This window comes from Lithobates pipiens, unplaced genomic scaffold, assembly GCF_037356315.1.
Source record: "Lithobates pipiens isolate NorthernLeopardFrog02 unplaced genomic scaffold, aLitPip1_a1.2 Scaffold_28, whole genome shotgun sequence".
Lineage (NCBI taxonomy): Eukaryota > Metazoa > Chordata > Amphibia > Anura > Ranidae > Lithobates > Lithobates pipiens.
The window spans coordinates 132,487,461-132,504,110 of NW_027507789.1; the positions used below are offsets into that span (position 1 = coordinate 132,487,461).

The window sequence follows — 16,650 nt, forward strand, 5'->3', positions numbered from 1 at the left end:
AAGCAGATGTTCAGATTTGCCCTGATTGCATAAGGGGAAGTATAGACACACAAACTGTTCTAAAAACAAAATGTTCTAAACCAAGACCCCAAATATCAGCTAGGAAAAGTTACAAGACCCCTATACATATTGTAATAAAATATATAAAAGAAAATTATGATCCAGACTTCAGTTTGTGTTAAATATCAAGGCTTGTAAACTTAGACTCCCCACATTTTTTTTTAGAAGAATGAAAACTGCTCCTCAAACTCTACTTATTTGTGTACTGTTCTGTTTCAAATCCCACTTTATGCATCAAGATAAATTCTTAGACCCGGTCTCTCTGGACCGTATGGTCACCTGCTGTCTTGCCACCATCCACAGGCAGCTTCATTCTTCAATAAGAAACAGAAGTTGAATTTAACACAGTTTTACTTACAGTACAGAGGATGTTTTTCCAATTTCTGTGAAGTACAAACTCTGCCTTATGGAATATGGAAGAAACAGGATGGGTCTAGCTAGAACAGGACTAACTAGCACTAAACAGAAGGGGAAGACACAGAAAGAGACCAATCAAGTAAACAAGTTGCAGTGGCCTAAAATTGGCAGGCAGGTGTGAACAAATGTTATAAGTTAAGAATACTTTCAGATATAGAAGTGTAAAGCCTTGTACACACGGTCGGAGAATCAGTCGGAATGTGTCCTATCGGACCGTGTAGTCGGATAATCCGACTGTGTGTGGTATGCATCCGACTGATTCCATCCGAATCTCCATCGGACCCAATTTTCCAACATATTGGAAATATTTCCCGACCAACTGGGCCGGTCGGACCTAATCCGATCATGTGTAGAGCATTTTGATCGGACCAAGGGCCACGCATGTTTACATTCAAATTCCGACACGGAAGCGCTCGTTCAGGTAAAACTACTGCTCGTAAGCGATATAGCACATTCGTCATGCTGCAATGTTAAAAATTCTATCATCAAGCGCATTCTCTTGTTCTTTAACAATGCTGCATGAACGAACTTCTTTTGATGCTCATAGTCACACACACTTCTCCCGAACAGATTTCATTACTCTTTTTTAACCATTTCAGCAATACAATTTTAGTTTGCGTCACATCTACACAAGTTTAGATTTGTTTTTTTATTTTTTGGATGTTTTTTTTTGGGGGGGGGGGATTCCCTAAAAATCTCCTTTAAAGACACTTTGCTCATTTCTCCTTATTTATTTTTATTTTTTTTGTCCCCTTGTTATTTAGTTCACTTTGTTTTTGAAATGTACCTGCCTGCTCACAAATAAACTGTACTTTTTGAAGGAAAACACATTACACAAGTATTTCATCAAAGAAAAAAAAAATGTATTTTGTTCACTAGAAACTAAAACTAGGAACGCAGCACTGGAGAAACTTCTAAACTTTGGTGCAGCCTTTGGCCCCCAGGGCAGACATGACTAAATGAGATATTAAAAAATTGGTGGCCTGAGGAGTAGATATCTCAGGGAGAGAAGTCTGGTCCCGAAGTCCTAGAGAGCAGGAAATTCAGATGCTATTTCTGTCCCCAGGATGTGGATCTTCAAGAGGCTGCATCTTCTGGCAGACCAGACTCAACCCAGGCCATCACTCTCTGGTCTTCCTTTGTGACTTCCCACCAGGCATCCTTCCAGGCTGTGGCTGGGCTCCTGTAGCTGGGGCAGGAGAAGGAGGGCATTGGTGGACCTCCTGGCTGCCACTTGCCACAGCCTCCCCCCGACTGAGGTCATCCTGTGTATGAAAAGGGGACATAGTTTTAGTTTTTTGATCATCAATCACACCATTTTGTACTCCTGGCTTTTGCTAATTGAATGTTACCAAATAGAACAGACTATCATTCTGACACCAGCATTTTTCTTTCCCGTCCCAAACATTTTTGGTCACTACTGTCTCTTGAGATGTAAACCACTTGGAGAAATCTCAACTTACTGATCAATAAGAACATCTAGTTAACATCATTAAATGTAACACAAGAAATATGTTCAACAATGCAATACCTCAAGCTGGGCCCCACCACATGGTGCTGCCTGGAAGGCCCAGGTTGGACATCAGAAGCCTCAGCTGGGGGTGAAGGATGCCTTGGAGGAAGCCTAGAGAGTGGTGGCCTGAGTGGTGGCCTGGGTACCCCTTGGTCTACCAGAAAATGCAGCCTGTCAAAGTGCACCATCCTGGGGTAATAAACAGCATCTGTATCTCCTGCTCTCAAGGACTCCAGGTGCTTCTTTCTCTCCCTGGAATATGTAAGCTTCATGGTCACAATTTTGCAATTCAGATAGGTCATGTCTGCCGTGGGGACCATGATCTGCAACAAAGCAAACAGTTTCTCCAGTGCTGCGTTCCTCTTTGATCTGTCATTATAAAACTTGTTGTGGAACTGCCACAGGCAGGGCATCTCCATGCACAGTTCTATGAATAGCCCCATAAAGTTGGCATTGGTGAATGGATCCATTTTGTCTGCAAGACACAACACAAGACAAACCCTCAAATACTAATAATGCAATTAAAATCCCTCCTAATCTTGTCCCAACATCGGCCTAGATACAAGCAGTCTAGTCTAGTGAAGCACCAAGTTAAAAATGTTACCTTCGTTTCCACGTTCGTCACGTCCGTGCCTCACACTCTCCTCCCAGATCGTACGGACGATACACACGTGTTGCGTTTTATATACAGTGCGCATGCGTGAAACTCCGCCCGCCCCTGACGTTCTTTCCAGACTATTCCCTGCCCCTTCGCTTCCCGTGCAGTGGGGAGAGCACATGGCGGAGAGAACGCAGGTGCGCACTAATAGTTCCACTAACGAGGAGGAGGGTGAGGAAAGCCCGGAGCCTGAAACGTCCCGATCCAGGAAGACAAGATTTAAGGCCTCAAATATGTCTTTTGGAGAGATGTTGGAGATGGTCGACATATTGAACAGGACCGACTATGATGGGAAGTATGGACCTTACCCAAACCCAAATATCAGAAAGGCCAAGATCATGAATAAAGTTGTGAAGAGTCTTCAGAAGAATTTTGGGGTACGCCGATCCAAGGATCAACTGAGAAAACGCTGGTCAGACCTGAAACTGAGGGAGCACGAGCAGTATATAAGGATCAAGCGTGTTTTTAAAAAAAGTAAATAGTTGTCGTGTGTTCATATGATTATTCTTGCTTGCATACATGCTCCATGTGCTTTGATTTCATGTTGTGCATTTTAAAATGGCCACTTTAAAGGTCATGGTTTCGTTCGTTCGTATGAAACATCGTTCTGCAGAGAAGTATTCCAGCTTAACAAAGTGTCCCCAATAATGTTCTCACCTTGTAACTCGGCCCAAAAACACAATTGTACAACACTTCCAAGCAATGTTTCATATTCCTATTTCTGCCCTCTTTGTGCTAATTAATCTTTGTTTACATTCTCATAGGGGAGAGAAGACTCGGCAAGTATGAGGACACCAGGGACCACACCCCTCCCAAAGAAGGCCAACTTCCAAAAGCAGAAACGGAGGAGCAGGAGCAGGAGGAGGAGGAGGAAGGAGAGATTGTGGAGGTTGGACAAATTGTCACCACAACAGGTGAGTGTCGGAGAACACAGCTTCCGGTGAGCTCATCAATGTATATCACCATATTTGGATTACATGGTGTGTTTGTTTTGTAGGTGATGTGGAGCAAGATTCCCGTTTTACCAGTGAAAGTGCCCAGATCTTGATCGGGGAGATAATGGGGTGCAATCGTGATTTGGAAATTGTACAACAAAACATCAATGATGTTAAAAATAAAAAGAAGAACATCATTGATGTTTTGGGGAGAGTGTGAAAACGAAAAAACTAGATAGGGTTTTATTTTTGCTTTTTAACATAAAAATGTTGTATTTTGCAAAATTCTAAATTTGGAAGATGCACAGAGTGTGTAAACATGCGCTATCTCCCATCATGGGGGATCAATGTACGTGTTTTGTGGAAAGTGTCTGAGATGAAGAGGTTGCAGCCCCAAAGCATGTACATTGATCCCCCACGATGGGAGATAGCACATGTTGACACACTGTGTGCATCTTCCAAATTTGGATTTTTCAGGGGTCACACCCCATGTGATGAAGGCAATATCAGCCCAGTTTGTACATACTCAGGTCTGATATTGTCTTCACTTTTCAAAGTTGAACTTGTAAGTTCCTGTGTTCTGTATTTTACGGTTTGATACATGCCTGTTTACACAAATAAAACAAGTAAAAAAAAATATGATTAAACTGTTTTGGATACACAAAATCTCTTGGCTTGTTGTAAAAACCTTTAATAAACGCACATATGAATGTGCTTGTATTAAAAAGTTGACTTCTCAACAATGTGTGGCTTCCTTTTTCATTGGGCATAAAATGTATTTGTAGTCAAATTTGAGTTTGTGCTGAGAAGGAGTGCGATTTACTAAAGGCAACTCCACTTTGCACTCCAAGTGCAGTTTCAGGTGTACTTTTGCAGTGCACTTGTAGTGCAAAGTGGATGTGCCTTTAGTAAAAAGCACCCACAGTGAGGTGTAAATTTGGACAATCATGCCATTTTCCTGCCATGGTGCTGAAAATGAGCATGATTTTGATCAGTAATGCACTACATACATTCGTTAACAAAAAGAAGGTGTGTGTGTAGCAGACCCACAACATAATAACATTATCTGAAGAAGAGACTGTCCCCTCATCTCGCTCTGAACTTGGGTTTGCACTGTTGGTGAAAAAGGCACAACTTAAATAAAACTGGCAAAGTGGTAGGCCTCAGTCTAAAGTATAAGGTCCCCTTATGAGAGTCATATCCCCCCCCCCCCCCATCTGATGGGCCCTTGCTAAAAAATGAGGGGGGATGTTTAGGACAGGTAACCCTCTCCACTTGATTGAGAGCTGAATGCCTAAATAATGTGTGATACTTTGGGAAGCCCCTCCTTAGTTACACTATTGGCAGCCCACCGGACAGATAAGAAGTGTCATAATACCAAAATGGAAGCACATTTTGACATTCTGCTATTACATAGCAAGAAAATTAATGTGTTAAAAAAATCAAAATAGCATTTGAAAGTATTGAGGCAGGCCCTTACACTACATGCTTTGGTGAATTTGTCCATAAATGTGATCATGAAAAAGGTATTTAGAGTGTGTATTGGGTTGGGTCAAGTCATCAGATAGAAGATTGCTATCAGATGAGGTAGCAGTTGGGGAGAGGGGGGTTACTAATGAGTTTGGCACAACTCCAAAAATCTAAAAAAGGTCACTTTGCATGAATTGAAGCACACACATCACATTTGTAGAGATTTTAGGGGGTGTTTAGGGGAAAGCAATACTATGGAGCTGCCAAAAGACATTGGTAAGTGACTAGACTATAGTTTTAGGGGCCAAGAAGAGCATGGTGGGGAAGTTAGTGAGGAAAAAAAATGCATGAGGACAAAGGGGCAGAGCATATGAATTAGAGCATATTGCAATGATGGTAATTAGGGAATGAGGAAAGAAATGCAAGACATTAGCAATCATGAAATACATAGAATGTGATGTTTAAGGATAAAACTATAAATAATATAGTCCTTCTGCAGGAGCTAAATGATGGCAGAACAGGTCTCTGGAATAATGATCCCCAGAGCCTGGGGGGAGATGCCTGTAGAGAACTTGAGGTCCTGAAGTCTTCTCCCTGTCGCCAAGTAGCGCAACGTGGCGATGAGCCTCTGCTCCGGAGTGATGGCTTGCCACATGCAGGTATCCTGCCTGGTCATATAAGGGGTCAGCAAAGCCAGCAGACGGTGAAAAACGGGGTCCGTCATCCTGAGAAAAATCCAGAAATGATCAGGATTATTCTTGCGGATCTCACGGAGCAAAGGCATGGGGGAGAACTGGTGACGCTGGCGCAACCAATTCTTGGTCCACAAACGCCTCCCCTCCCTGTTCATGGACCGGGCTTGTGTCAAAGTCAAAGTAAGAACCCCAACACGAAGCCCCTTCATAGCACAAACTGTATGATGAGTACATAGACGAAACATGTTTGGAAAACGGTCGGCTGGTCAGAATGGACACCAGAAAGCACCGATAAACAGCAAGGCCTGAAAGGACGACCTGAATAGCAGAAGCAAGCAGACAATAAAAAATGCCTTTCAAAGCGTACTATACCAAGATATAGTCCACAATGAGAAGCAAATACTTAATGACTGCACGCACTGATTATCAGATACGCAAAGACAAGCACAAACTGAAGAGCGGTAGCGATCTGAATCACTAATCTGAAAAGCGCGAATCGTCTCTCACCAAACTTCTACTAAAACACGAGATCAGCAGAAGGAGCCCAAAGGGTGCCGGACGTGGTGGTGAACTTCATTTTTCTAGTCCCGCCGTACACGGCTTACGTCACCGCGTTCTTGGCAACCGCTAAATCAGACAACTTGGCCCGACCGTGTGTATGCAACAGTTTCGAACACAATCCGTCGGACTAAATCCAACGGACAAAATCTGACGGATTTGGTTGGCAAAATCTCTGGCCGTGTGTACAGGGGCTAAGGCCTCTTTCACACAAACGATCCGTTCAGGTCCTCCTGTCAGTTTTTCAGGCGGACCTGAACAGATTCTCCATAGACCTCTATGGAGCGCCGGATGTCACCGCTGACATCCGACCCGCTCCAATCTGAAAAAGTGTGACGGAGGAAAAACCTACTTTTCCATCCGTCTGCGGATCGGATCGGGTGATGACGGACTCTGCAATCCGTCGTCATCTGATCCCCCATAGGGGAGAGCGGCGCTCTGACAGGTCCTTCCCTGCACAGTGTGCAGAGATGGACCTGTCATCTTCCTGCTCAATGGGGATCGAGGGAGCGATCCTCGCTGAGTAAGCGGATGTTCACGGGGCGGATCATCACTGATCTGTCCCATGTGAAAGAGGCCTTAATAGTTTATTTTTATCAATTAGCAAAATGAAAAGGAAATGAAGAGAAATCAAAATCAGATCAATATTTTTTATGACCACCCTTTGTCTTCAAAACAGGATCAATTCTTCTAGGTACACTTGTACAGTTTTTGAAGGAACTCAGCAGCTAGATTGTTCCAAACATATTGGAGAACTAACCACAGATCTTCTGTGAATGTAGACTGCCTCAAATCCTTCTGTCTCATCATGTAATCCCAGACAGACTCGATTATGTTGAGATCTGTGGGGGCCAAAACACTTCCAGGGCTCCTTGTTCTTTATGCTGAAAATAGTTCTTAGTGACATTGACTGTGTCTTGGGATTGTTGTCCTGCTGCAGAATAAATTTGGGGCCAACCACACGACTCCCTAATGGTATGACATGATGGATAAGTATCTGCCTATGTTTCTCAGCCTTGAGGACACCATTGATCTTGACCAAATTTCCAACTCCATTTGGTAGAAATGCAGCCCCAAACTTGCAAGGAACCTCCATCATGCTTCACTGTTGCCTGCAGACACTCATTATTGTACTGATATTAAGGCTTTCATGAACAAACTGCTACAGCCAAATATTTCAAATATTTCAAATATTTCAAATTTTGGCTCATCAGTCCAGAGCACCTGCTGCCATTTTATGCACTCTAGTTCTTATATTTTTGTGCATAGGACATGGAAATAAGGCTAAGTGACCATAGCTCCCAACTGTCCCTGATTTCGAGGGACTGTCCCTGATTTGGAGCAATGCCCCCCTGTCCCTCTTTCCTCCTCATTTGTCCCTCATTTTGGTCTGATCTATATAGTTGTATATAAAATGTACTTTTTGTTTTTCAGAAAGTGTTTTCCAGCACTAAACCTTTCATCCAAATTCTAAATTGCTGCATTTGTAAATTCCAAAAGCCAATATAAAGGAATAATAGTAGTTAAAAAAAAAAAGCACTTAACAAATCTTGTTTTTATGTACAATTCTCCTTTAAGGGGGCGTGGCAAGGGGTGTGTCATATGCCTGCATACTTTTGCTGATAGCTGTCATTACCATCTCAAAAAGTTGGAGCTATGAGTGACTGATCTATGCATGAAAACAGGAACTGGAGTGCAGAAAAATGTCAGCAGGTGCTCTGGACTGATGGGTTATAATTTACAAGATGCAGTTGCAATGAAATGCTGCACCACATATATTTTTGGGGAAACCATAGTTCTACATTAAGTCAATGTTTATGCCTGTCAGCCTACAGTTCTTTTTTAAACTCAAAAAAAAAAAAAGATATTTATTGAAACAAAGGTGATACATGGATCAAATTGCTCTCACGCAGGAGAGTCAGCAGTAAGGCACATGGTAAGGAACAAAAAACAGTATGCCAAGGAACAATACAAAGGGGGAGAATAGCACCCGCAAACAGTATCCACGAAGATAAAGGCCATGGATGCCGGGCTCGTGTGAACTGGGGGGGAGCGAGTGATGCACATGGGAGTCCGCTACTATAAGAGAAGTCCAGGGGAGGGGGAGAGGGGTACGATTTAGTGGTGAGGGGAGAATCCAATTTCCTTTGGGGAGCCCGGCTTCCAGACACCCCACATGGGCTCAGACTGTGCCAGGAGCTCAGAGCCCCCCAAACCCCTAACCCCCTAGGAATACCGTGTGCATCAAGCCTGACATAGGATAACTTAAAAGGAAGAATGTCAACCATACAAACTCAGTGACTGATAGCATAGCAATTAGTGCTATCCAACTCTGGACCCCCCAGAAAAAGACACAAAGGGAGGGGCCAGAGTGGGATAGGCCCTACGGGCCATAAGACAGCAGTGCTATTGCAGGCCGATAGGTAGGAGCGAATAATCTTGCTCAGTCCAGGCTCTGATCTTGTGCCATATATCCATCACCTCCCGACGAAAGATTTCGAGGGGAGGGGCGGAGTAAAGAGGGGGGGAAAGACAGGACAGAAGCAGAGGGGACAGAAGAGGAAAAGGGGGAAGGGGAAGGAGTGGGTCGGGGAGGTACCCATGTCAGGGGGAGCTCCTTAGGAGAGACGGGGATCTCGCTGTGACACTGGTTGTCAAAATTACGTCCCGTTCTAGGACTAGAGGAGAACCCCTACGTAGCGAGCCCAGGGATCCCAGATTTTTTTGAATCTTTTAGATTTATCAATGATAGAGGTCCTTTCTTGGAACATAATCCAGGAGATTTTTTGTTTAGCTGCTGGGTACGAGACCCTTGGGGACTTCCAAGACCGGGCTATGGTCATCTTGGCACTAATGAGAATGTAATGGATCAAACATTGCTGGTATTTAGAGATTTTAGGGATTGGCTGGTTCAGGAGCGCTATAGCTGGAGTTTGGGGGGCCGCAACGTCAGTGACCTTGCGGATCAGGGAGAAGATCTTGTTCCAGTAGCTTCTGACCCGGGGACACTCCCACAGGATATGGAGAAGGGAGCCCAAGTGACCACAGCCTCGAAAACAGAGAGGCGAGGTCTGAGGGTAGAATTTAGCTAGGCGGGTCGGGACCAGATACCACCTAGTGAGGACCTTAACGTCTGCTTCAATGAGGGAGACATTAAGGATCCCTGCGAAGGCCCTCGTGAAATAGGAGTGCCAAGTGTCCATGTCCCACTCCAAGTCAAGGTCTCGTTCCCAGCTTTGCATATAACTTGTTTTCTCCGAGGGCGTAGACAGAGCTGTGTAGATCAGGGAGATTCCCCCTTCATGTCCATGGCCTATACACACCACTGTTCATAGGGAGTGACCCCGAGGCGATCTGAACTGGTGGGTAGGAGAGTGTGTAAGAAGTGAACTATCTGGTGAAAGCGGAACTGCTCCGTGGGGGGCATGGCGAGTTGGGAGATGCATTGCTTCAAAGTGACGGGGCCATTCATATTAAAAAAGTGACCAATCCTGTAAAGGCCTTTGTCCAGCCACCATTAAAAAGCTTTAATATTTAAACCGGGGGGGAAGGCGGAGTTATTAAAGATGTGGGCTAGGGGGTGCCAGCTGGAAGTAACATTATTCAGCTTATGCAGGGTGTCGCAAATCGCGAAGGAATGGGAGAGAGTAGGGGACATGATCGGGGGTCTGCTTTTTGAGGGGCGCCAAAGAAGAAAGTCAATGGTGAAGTTGGGGATTGCCTGTCTCTCCATTTCAATCCAATCTGGTTTGGGTCCTCTTGAGTAAACAGTCGAAATTTGGTTCAAGTGAGCAGCGTGATAGTACCAGAGGAGGTTGGGCAAGCCCAAGCCTCCTTTCCGTCTGGGTCGGAATAGAGTGTTTTTGGGGAGTCTATGGGTGGAGGTCCCCCAAATAAATCGGTTAATGGACAATTGGAGGTTTTGGATGTGAGATTGGGGAACAAGAATGGGGAGCGAGCGGAATAGGTAAAGAATCCTAGGGAGAAGGGTCATTTTGACCGCGTTCACCCTACCGATCCATGATAATTTGTGGAGGGACCAGTGATCTAAATCCGTCTTGAGCTTCTTAAACATAGGGGGGTAATTGTGTTTGTAGAGTTGGTCAAATTTGGGAGTGAGGTGAACTCCCAGGTAGGGAATGGAGGAAGTGCTCCAGGAGAAGGGGAAACGTTCCGTGAGCCGGTCTACTGTGGCTTGGGGGAGGAGATATTAAGGGCTAAGGATTTGGACATGTTAACCTGTAACCCTGAGGCTTGCCCGAATTGAAGAAGAAGTTGGAGGATATTGGGAGTAGATATAAGAGGGTTGGTAACAAAAAGGAGGACATCATCAGCAAATAACGCACACTTATGTACGGATTGGCCGCAGTGAACTCCAAGGATGCCTGGGTGGTTCCTGATGGCGATCGCAAGCGATTCGACGCCTATGGCAAAGAGAAGGGGAGATAGGGGACAACCCTGTCTGGTGCCTTTGGAGATCGGGAACGGGTCAGAGAGGTGTCCCTGAAGTCTGACTTGAGCCCTGGGCTGTGAGTATAAGGAACCCAGGAGGGTCCTGAAATGAGAACCGAATCCCCAGTTCTCAAGGGTGCGAAATAAAAAGGGCCAAGTGATAGTATCAAATGCTTTCTGTAAGTCAAGCGAGAGGAGGAAGCCCTCCTGTGGGGGGCTCCCGTCCCACCGAGCCTGGAGGACAGAGATAATGTCTACAGCTCTCCGTATCTGATCTGGGCCCTGTCTCCCCGGGATAAAGCCTACCTGGTCTTTGTGGACATAGGAACTTATAAAGGAGCCCAATCTGTTAGAGAGAATTTTTGTCATTATTTTGAGGTCGTTGTTGATCAAGGAAATGGGTCTGTAGTTGCTCACTAGGCTCTGGTCCTTGCCAGGTTTAGGTATGACAGATATGTATGCGAGATTGGAAGCTGGGTCAACGGGTGAGTTCTGGCCCAGGGAGTTAAAGAATCGGGTCAGGAAGGGGGAGAGGATTTCCGAGAAGGATTTATAGTAACAATTGGAGAATCCGTCCGGGCCAGGGGCAGAGTTTTTTTTCAGGGACTTGATCACCTCACTGACCTCCTCCTCGGTGAAAGGGGCATCCATGATGGATCGGTGGGCAGCAGAAATTTTGGGGAGGGAAATGCTGTTAAAAAACGAGTCGATCGTTTGGTCGTTACCTGGGTTAGGGCCCAAGTAGAGGTCGGAATAAAATTTGTGGAAGGCCTCTAGAATTTGTTTGGGATTTTGGGTCAGAGAGCCAGACAGGGATCTGATTTTTGGTAAAGCTCTTACTCTATATTTCGGGGAGAGTTTAGCCGCGAGATGGGGGCCCAATTTGTCAGAATTAAGGTAGAATCTACCGCTTACCCACCGCAGGTGCTGTTCCGCGTTGGAGGTAAGAGCTGTATTAAGTGCAAGCCTAGCCGCATCGAGGTGTGCGAGAGAAAAGAGGGAAGGGTTAGCTTTGTGGGCTTGGCTGATGGAGCGAAATTCTTTCTCAAGTTTTACGATGTCCACTCATTTCTCTCGCTCTCCCTCATGACCGCCTTGTGGGCTTCCCAAAGAGTACCAGGAGAGATATCATCAGTGTCATTGTGACGGAAATAATTCTTCAGTTCATGTTCAAGCATAGTGCGGTGAGCTGCATTGGATAGGAGAGAGTCCCCAAGGCGCCATTGAGGGGTGCTTGCTTTGTTCAACAGACCTGAAAGCGTAATAGAAACTAGGGAATGATCAGACCAGGGGACTTTGCATATGGTAGCCTGAGAGGCCAGTGATATGTCTGAAGAGTGTAGGAAGATATGGTCGATGCGGGCATACGTGTTGTGCGGAGCAGAAAAGTGTGTGTAGTCCCTAGTTGTGGGGTGAAGCTCCCTCCAGGCATCAATCATGCCCATCGAGTGGAGGAGTCGTGCGATAGTGAGGCTCTGTTTGGGTGGCCTTTTAAGGATGGTTTTGTGGAGGGATGATTTATCAGAAAGGAGGTCGAAGGCGACGTTTGAGTCGCCTCCTAGGACCACTTTACCTTCTATGTGAGGAGAGAGGGAAGTTAACATCGAGGAGAAGAAACAGGTCTGGCCCTTGTTAGGAGCATAGTATGAGATGAAGGTGAACAAAGTCCCATTCACATGGCCTTTGACAAGAAGGTATCTCCCCTCACTGTCTCTGACTATATTGGAGAGGGTGAACGGGATGTGTTTAGAAATGAGAATGGCCACTCCTCGCTTCTTATCCTCAGCGTTAGCAAGAAAAAAGGTGGGGTAATTATGATGTAAGAAGGTAGGGTTAAAGCTTTTCGGGAAGTGGGTCTCTTGTAGTAGAATAATGCTAAGTTTTCTCGAGTGGTAGCTATGGAAGGCTTTGCGTCTCTTCATTGGGGAATTCAGGCCCTGCGTGTTGTGTGTCCCTATCCGGAGGGATTGGAGCGTGGGGGGATCATCACCCTTGGACATGAGGGTGGAGGAGCAAAAAAAGGCATAAGGGTCTCACCTGATCCAGCAGAGAGGAGTTCATTGGAGACAACAGGCGGGATCGATCCCAGGGCCACTTGGAAGACGGGTGGGGAGCTCCCTTTGGAGGTACCTGAGGGAAGAGGGAGAAGGGGGCAAAGAAAAGGAGGGAAAGCCAGAAAGGGGGGAGAGAGAGAGAAGGGTGAGAAGAGAGGAAAGAAGCTATCCTGGGCTGCATGTCAGCAGGGCTGGGCGGCCAGCACCTGCTCCGGTTCCCTAAACAGAATGGGGAACGGTAAGAAGGCATCCCTACAGTGGGATGAAAGCCTGGTGGCGTCCCGAGGGAAAATAAGGAACCCTCGAGAGTACAACAGGGGGAGCGGCAAAGAGTTCCGCTCCGGCCGCAAGGCATTACACATTTCAAAATGACGGGGGGACCACCAGGGGTCCGATCCACGTAGGTGAACCATCAAAACATTGGGCTTAAACAGACAGGCTCAAACAAACAACACATAATGATAGGATAAACAATGATACAATAAAATAAAATTTAAAAAAAAAGTTCAAAAAGGGGTAAAAAAGTAAAAAAGTAAAAAAAAAAAAAAGGTAAAAAAGTAAAAAAAAAAAAGTTCAAAAAGTAAAAGTTCAAAAGAAAAAAAAAAGTAAAAAATGTTCAAAAAAGCAAGAAGTTCAAAAAAGCAAGAACTGTCTGGGTATATAGGTGGATCATTCCGAGAGAAAAAGCCGGCCTAGGCAGAGGATTAGGGCCGTTCACAGCCGGGAACGCAGGCCGAGGGAGTCATCTTGGGGGGATGGAGTCACGGTGTCTCTTCGACTTTTGTTTCATCCACATCGGGGGAAGCGGGCTGGTCGGAGGGGGCCTCTTAGAGGAGCTGGAACGGGTTTCCATCTGGTCATGGTCGACATCCTGGGAGATGAGACCAAGCTGGAGAAGTAGGCGTTCGCCGTTTTGGAAGTTTGTGAAGTTGTAGGATTTCTCCTTATACTGGAATTGCAGGCGAAAGGGGAAGGCCCATCTGTATTTAATCAATTTCTGGGAAAGGACTTCCAGGAGTGGTTTGAGGGATCTCCTCTTCTGGATAGTAGCCGGAGAGATGTCAGCAAAAATCTGGATTTTATTGCCGTGCAAAAGTATGTCCTCTCTATTGCGCGATCTCTTCATGATTTCCTCTTTGACCCCATAAAAGTGGGGATTGACAACAATATCCCTGGTGAGGCCATCTTGACGAGGGGCTTGAAGGGCTCTATGCGCCCTATCCAGTTCCAGCCTGTGGTCAGGAATATCAGGGATAAGATCTTTAATCAGGGCTTTGACTGTGTCCTGCACATCTAAAGTGGATTTGGGGATGCCTCTGATACGGAAATTGTATCTTCTGCTTCTGTTTTCCAAATCTTCTAATTTGGAATGGGCAGTTTCAAGTTGGTCCTGAAGTGATTGTATACACAAAGTGTTCTGGTTTGTGCGTGCATTAGAGTCATCAACCGCTTGTTCAATCGCATCTATCCTGGCCCCTAGGCTCTGTATATCTGCTTTAATGGATGTAGTAATCTGTGCAGCATTTTGAGCAAGGCCTGCTGCCAGCATGTCAGAAAAGCTGTTAAGAAGCTGTGCCATGTCAGGGGAGTGAATAGCCTGCATGACAGGGGCCTGTGGGGAAGCTAGCATACTGCCCGGTGTATTGCTGAGGGGGGAATAAGGCATCCCAGTCTGCAGTCTGCCCAGGAGAGATTCAGTGGATGTCGGTGATGAGAAGGGATGTTGGCCACTACTCACAAGAGGAAGAGGAGTCAGAGGAGGGTCTGCATCGATGGGGCCTGTAGCGGTGCCGCTGCATGGGTTCAACGCGGCCGCCATCTTGGAAGGCTCAGGGGGAACCAGGCCAAAGTTAAGATGCCGGTTAACGTCCCTCTTGGGAAGCCCCTGCGACATACGGGAGGTGTCTCTGCCGTGTCCGGAGTGCGTAGATGGTCTCGCTGTGAAGATCCGCTAACAATCGCACGGTCTGGATGCCTTAGACGGCCGGAGCGCATGCGCACTCCAGCCTACAGTTCTGCTGGGATATTATACACTAGTGCAGCGAGAGAATATTTGCTTATGTCCTTTACCCCTGGCATGCGGCCCCTTTATGCCAATAAACAGGTCATTGGGAGATAGCAAAGAGACTGGAGGATTGTGATTGACTGTCGGCAGCTGGCCTTAAGTCCACCCATGGCACAGGCAGAGGAAGCAGAGTGAGCCAAGGCAGGAAGCAAGGCTGGGGTGAAGAAAGAGGAACACACAGAAAGGACCTGAAAGGGAGGTTCAGGCTGGAGAGGGGAGCTCCAATGTGCTGTGCTCCTTTTCCCTTTCACCTGATGTGTGAAGATATGAGGTGCAGAAATATCCTGAGACTAAGGAATCTATTCTGCAGCCAGCATTGCCAAACTTGGGGATTGTATGCCCTTTGTTGCATCCATCACTATCTACTTTAGTTATCGGGCCACTGACAGAAAGACATCTAAAGGGCATCTGACTGGTGAGAGGCCCTTGACCATCCTTGTGTGCACTGATTTTGCTGCTTCCTACTAGATCCCACTTGCTTTCTGTTAAGGAGTCCTGTCCTCTCCCTACATTCATCTTCATCCACCATATGATTTTTTGGTCTCTTCACCAGTGAATTTCAAATACTCTTGTGTATGGTGTGAGCACCCAGCGCAGGGTTAAAGGTGTCCACATGCAGGAGATTTTGCTTATATTTACTTCACTGGTGTCACGCTTACCCCTAACACAGGTGGGGTAAGCTGCTGTGTTCTTCACTTATAACTGCCCCCTTTCCCATAAGGCAAGCAGGCCTACCAGTACTCGGTTGCCCCCAGGACTTATACACAATGCTATAGAGCATGGTTACCACTCCAGGGCATGCATGAACTGAGCAAAGCAAACAGATTCTTGTGTTTGGCAGACAGGCAGTGTGGTTCAATGACCGTACAGGTACAAGGCAGGCAAGATTCAGAATAGTCAGGGTCAATCCGTAAACAAAAGGCAAGCAGAGTTCAGAGAGTAGGCAATATCTAATCCAAGGTTGTCAACGAGGGAATACAAACAGTAGAGCAGGACAGACAAACAGAGCTTGGAGCACGTGTTATAAATGCAATATCACAAGCATGAGACTGCAGGCTTGGCTGGCTTAAATCAGGTTTGGTCTCTACCCAAAGACTGACCACATCAATCACTTTGCAGGTGAACAGACAGTTAAGGAAAATGCCACAGCCAAAACCAGGATGCTGGAATGAGGAGCAGGAGTGTTACCCGCTCATGAGAACTGGCCACTGGCAAGATAGGACCTGCACAGTATACATAGGTGACATTGTTATTTATACTTTAATAGAGTTCAGTTATATTTACTTCTGTTTTTGCTGTTGCTGGTAGAGTTATTCCTCCCTCATTCGCCTTCTGCATTCTGGCAGGGTGACAAACACCATCTCTACTTAAATCACTGTGTCTTTGTGCATTTTGGTGCTTGGTAATGTGTTGATCCTCCTATTGTCAAATTTTTTTAAACATTTATTTTCCCAGAAGGCTTATTGTCATTTTAGTAAAGCCCATTTATCACTATTGGTGTGCTGGTGTATTGTGGGGTCACCACAGGGAAAGCAGGAGAACCCAAACATCTGAGCGGCTACTTAGGGAATCATTGCTGTAGCTACTGTATTTAATGTCCATTTAAGTTTGATTTATAAAAAGGAACATGGTGGTATTGATGTGCAGTTTAATATTAATGTTGACACAATGGGGGTTATTTACTAAAGGAAAATCCACTTTGCACTGAAAGTGCACTTGGAAGTAAAGTCGCTGTAGATCCGAGGGGGACATGCGATGGAAATAAAAAACAAC

General features: G+C 45.8%; 1 long non-coding RNA gene across 1 annotated transcript in view; it reads left to right on the forward strand.

Moving 5' to 3' along the window:
• LOC143934900 (uncharacterized) overlaps positions 1-16,106 on the forward strand; it is a 181,340-nt gene extending 165,234 nt beyond the window's left edge. The window contains exon 3 of the long non-coding RNA XR_013263424.1: positions 15,997-16,106. This is a non-coding gene — a long non-coding RNA (uncharacterized LOC143934900). The remainder of the gene's footprint in view (positions 1-15,996) is intronic.
• The last annotated feature ends 544 nt before the right edge of the window (positions 16,107-16,650 follow it).